Source organism: Nicotiana attenuata, chromosome 1 (genome assembly GCF_001879085.1).
Source record: "Nicotiana attenuata strain UT chromosome 1, NIATTr2, whole genome shotgun sequence".
Taxonomy (NCBI): Eukaryota; Viridiplantae; Streptophyta; class Magnoliopsida; order Solanales; family Solanaceae; genus Nicotiana; species Nicotiana attenuata.
Window position 1 is genome coordinate 57,305,898 of NC_031989.1, and position 5,736 is coordinate 57,311,633.

The window sequence follows — 5,736 nt, forward strand, 5'->3', positions numbered from 1 at the left end:
CTTATTTTAAAGTTTTTTTTTAATTATTGGCCAACGTTTTTATATTTTAAAAACTAGCCGTTGGCCTGCCAATTGAGCCATTTGGTTTTTTATAAAATAGCCATTTGGCCCCCAAACTTTGTTTTAACCCCAAATTTTTTATAATTACACTTTTTTTTCCTATTCTTTACTATAAATACCCCCTCATTCTTTCATTTTTACTCACAAAATTATCAATCTGTCTCATTTCTCAAACTCAAATTGAAGTATTCAAGTCTTCACTCATTTCTCAAACTCAAATTCTTAATTCAAGTTAAATCATGCCCGGTGATTCTAGATTGCACCCATTTGTTTTGGAACACTTTAATGTGGTAGAAGAAAATGAAGAAGTTTACAAAATAAAGTGCAAGAACTATGGTCGAGTCTACACTCGTCGTCCAAAGGAGGGCACATGCTCTTTAAGGAGGCATACAAAGAGTTGTCTTGCGTGTTCTCCAGATATTCGTATTTAAGATTTTAAGTTGATTTGAGATAATTTGTGTTATTTTAAAATTGTTAGACGTATTATGCTTAATGTTTTAGTTTGTTAGATTAATTTGAAGTATTATGTTGAAGCATTGAAGGCATTGAACTTTAATTTGAAGTATTAAATGTAAATTTTAATTTGCAGCTTTGATACCGAGTTCATCTTTATATATATATATATATATATATATATATATATATATATATATATATATATACTATATACGGCAATTTCTTGTAAATTATCTAAATTATATAGTATAGATATAGACATAAATTATATACTGTATCTATATCTATATCTCTAGCTTATATACGGCAGTCCTATAAGTATGCTCTTTAAAAATTTGAACCTGCCAATATCCAGATTTTAAATCAAATTTTGAAAATATATTGGCATCATATAATCTAGATAGCAAATCTCTTTTATTGGGGATAGGATACCTAATCCATTTTAAATATTAATATATATAATATATATAAGATATATATATATATATATATATATATATATATATATATATATATATAATTTACAAGAAAATGCCTTAGATAAAAAAAAATTCAAAAAAAATAGCCCGGCCCACTTAGGCCCGTTTAGGCCCGGCCCATTTAGCCCTAGACCATGTGGGCTTAGGCCCACAGTGGGCCGGTTCCATCCATTGGGACCTATTGGCCCGGGACCGCCAGAGCCCAGCCCGCATAAGCCCAGGCCTGTTAGGCCCGTCCCGTTAGGCCCGGGCCCGGCCCAGAATACAGCATTTACTGTGCCATCAACTTTGAGATTTATTTTAAGAACCCATTTGCTCCCAATTGCTTTGCGTCCTTCAGAGAGGTCAACTAGTTTCCAAACTTTGTTGACTCTCGTAGACTCCAATTCATCTTCCATTGCTTTTGTCTATTTATCCTTAGAAGGGCATGAGAGAGCCTCATTTACATTTTTAGGCTCGTTTTCTTCTTGCAGGAGCATCATAAATAGTTCAGCGCCTACAATATCAAATTCGGCGGGGAATTTTTTTACGAAAATTACGTCTTATTTGTGATTCATCATTGTTCCCATTTGGGTCAATGTTGCTCCTACTTGGGTAAAGAATATTCATCCTGCTCCCATTTGGAATATGATCCGTGACCATCTCACTCCACTTGGAACAAGATCCATTTGGCCACTTTCACTAAATGTATAAGGATTACTTTCATTTGCTTCTGATAATAAAGGAGGTCGTTAATGAGAAACTAATTCATCATCTGCTAAAATTCTCTCAGTCAAATGAAGTGATCCTTGTGCTTCTTGATCCATTATCTCAAACAAAGATAATGCTTGACCTATCTTTCCCTTCTTAGGAATCTCATCCTCTAAGAATGTGACATCTCTTGATTCAAACTTAGTTACACTCCCACTGTCTTGCTGGCTTATAAATACATAACCTTTTGAGGTTTCATAGTATATTATAAAGATAATTTTCTTTTTCCTCGGGCCCAATTTTTCATATTTACGAGAGGAAACACGTGTATAGGCAGCACAACTCCAAGGTCTTAATACACTTAGGCCGGGTTGTCTTCCAGTCCATAACTCATATGGAGTGGTAGTAACTGACAAGCACTCGGTTAAGTACATAGGTGGGAGTAAGCAACATATCACCCCCAATAATTAATTGGGAGGTTAGCTTGTGCCACCATTGACCTAACCATTTCTAAGAGCGTTCTATTTCTTCTCTCCGCAACACCATTTGTTGTGGAGTATTTGGGATAGTCAACTGATGAATTATTCCTTTTTCATCACGTAGCCCATAAAATTGGGTTGATAAGTATTCACGACCACGGTCAGTTTGAAGAGCTTTTATCTTCTTGTCTAATTGATTTTCTACTAAGATCATATAGTGTTTGAAGCAACTTATTGCTTCTGATTTGTGAGAAATTATATAGACATAACTAAAACGAGTAAAGTTATCAATAAATGTGATGAAATAAATTGCTCCATGCCTAGCCCTAACATTCTTAGGCCCACAATATCGGAATGGACTAATTGTGTCACGACCCAAATCCCCGGTCGTGATGGCGCCCAACACATTGCTAGGCAAGCCCGACCTTTCAACAATATTTCCCACATTGGATAGTTCATGAATTTCAAAGCACAGATATTAATAGCTAAGCCATTTTTATCAAAAGTTTAGAAATACTGAACAATACGCGGAAGTTTAACAAAATATTGAAAACATAAATCCCAAACTAGGACCCGATGTCACGTACATGAGCCTCTAATACAGAGTTTCCACCTAATACAGTCTGTCTAGGATAGAATGCGGAATAAAAGAGAATAGAGATAGGAGGGGGAGGCGAAGGCTGAGAACGCCATGCAGCTACCTCAATGCTCCCCGATGCTGCGGTGCTGCTAAATAATCCTCACTCAGCCTGTGATGCACCAAGATCTGCACACAAGGTGCAGGGAGTAAAGTGAGTACTCCGACTCAGTGAGTAATAAGCATAAATAACAGCTGAAGATAAGAAATCACTGAAAAACACAAGGCAACTATAACAGGCAGTACCAAACCTTTAACAGTAAACCGACAAGTCAATAAAGTAATAGTACAGAAAGAACCATGACAGGTAATAGGTAAGGAATAATGCCATAATGTGATGCAATGCAAATACCGGTACCCTCAGGTACCCACTGCGGCGTGCAGTCCGAGCCAACCATATATTTAACATCGACGACGCTCACTGGGGGTGTGTACAGACTTCGGAGGGGCTCCTACAGCCCAAGTGCAAATAATCAAGCCATCTCGTGGCACCAACCAGGCCCTCAGCCTCAATATCAATATAATACTGTTGCGGCGTGCAGCCCGAGCCATCCATATATCCAGAAATCAATATAAGCCCCTCGGGCATTTTAAATCAGTAACTCACAGCCCAAAATATCATTTAAATATCATTTGAGTTTTCAAGTTTAGAAAAAGGGGCTGAGTTTGCAAAATAGTACTGAAAACCTTAGAATGAGGTTAAACAATGTGCAAAGTATGCAAATCAGTGAAATCAATCCCTGAAGGATTCAAATAACCGGCACGAAGCCCAAATACAACAGTCAAATCCAAGTAACGATGGTTTCCAACAAGTTCTAGTAGAAAAACACAGTAAAACATCACCGGGACGGACCAAGTCATAATCCCCAATAACCAACAGCCCCGCACTCGTCATAGAGCGTGTGCCTCGCCTCAATATAGCGGTACGATGTGAAATTCCGGGGTCTCAAACCCTCAGTTCATCATTTACACCCATTACTCACCTCAAGCCGGCCCAAAATCTAGCTCGCTATGCCTTTTCCTCTCGAATTGACCTCCTCGCGCGTCAAATCTGATCAAAACCACAAGGAATACATTACAATAGGCTAATAAAATATAACCCAATCGAAAAGACTCGAAAAACATCGAAAATCACGAAGTTGGCAAAACCCGAGCCCCGGGCCCACTTCTCGACAAATTATAAAATTCACATCATCGGATTCGTCGTCTCGCCACGAGTCCATGCATATCGAATTTATCAAAATCGGAGTCCATTTGACCCCTCAAATCCCCATTTTAGACTCTCTTAAGTTCAAGCCCTAAACCACCATTTTTGACCTTTGATTCCTTGATTATTCAGTCTAAATCCATGTTTATACACCATAAAATCAAACTCTAAGTCCAAGAGTCCATACCTGATTAAAGCCCTCGAAACCTTCTTCAAAATCGCCTCAAAGTTCTCAAGGTTCGGAGTCCAAAATGTTACCCTTTCAAAAATTCGCGAAGAAGATAAATCTCACTTAACTGCCAGTTATTTCCGCTTCTGCGGACCAAATACCGCTTTTGCGACTTCCGCTTATGTGGTCAACGTCCGCTTCTGCGGACTTTTCACTTAAGGCCACTTTTCGCTTCTGCGGTCCCTAATTGCATCTGCGGGACCGCTTAAGCGATCCTAATCCCGCCTCTGCGGAACCTGGCAAGGGCCAAGTTTTCTGCTTCCGCGCTCCTCAAACCGCTTCAGCGAGACCGCACCTGCGGTCCCACAACCGCAGGTGCGAAACCAACAGATACAGCAACTTGAACCTGCAATTAAACTCCAAAAACCTTCCATTTAACCACCCGAACTCACCCCGAGGTCCCCGGGACCTCAACCAAAAGCACAGACATGATCCAATACCCTATTCAAACTTGTTCCAATCTTAAAAACACATCCAACAACACAAAAATCCTCATTTTTCATCAGTTTCAAGCCTAAGTTCTTCAAATTCTTCCGAAACTCACATTCGATCAAAAACCCAACCAAATCACCTCCAAATCACCTGAAATTTTGCACGCATATCCAAAATCACCTAACGAAGCTACTGAAACTCTCGGAATTCCATTCCGAGCCCCGTATCAAAATCTCACCTACCTTCCGGAATTCGCCAAAATACTAACTTCGCCAATTCAAGCCTAATTCTACACAGGAACTCCAAAATCACTTCCGATCACACTCCTAAGTCACAAATCATCCCCCGAAGCTAACCGAATCACCGAAAATCATGTCCGAGCCCTCCAACTCATTAGTCAACATCCGGTTGACTTTTCCAATATAAGCCTTTCTTAAAGAGACTAAGTGTCTCATTTTCTACCAAGGCCAAACCAATTCGACTCTAACTCACCAAATGCCGATAATGGAACATGAAGAAGCAATAAACAGGAAAACGGGGCGGTAACACATGGGACGACGGGCCGGGTCGTCACATCCTCCCCAACTTAAACAAACGCTCGTCCTCGAGCGGGTCAAGAAACATACCTGAAGCCTCAAATAGGTGAGGATATATTCTCCGCATCTCCCGCTCGGTCTCCCAGGTAGCCTCCTCCACGGGCCGACCTCTCCACTGCACCTTCACCGAAGCTATATCCTTTGATCTCAACTTTCGAACCTGACGACCCAAAATAGCCACTGGCTCCACATCATAGGTCAAGTCATCATCCAACTGAACCGTGCTGAAGTCTAAAACATGAGACAGGTCCCCAACATACTTTCGGAGCATAGAAACATGGAATACCGGGTGAACCCCTGACAAGCTGGGTGGCAAGGCAAGCATATAGGCTACCTCCCCAATCCTCCTAAGTACCTCAAAAGGCCCAATGAACCGCGGACTCAGCTTCCCTTTCTTTCCAAACCTCATAACGCCCTTAATGGGCGAAACCTTCACCAAGACCTTCTCGCCCACCATATAAGATACATCTC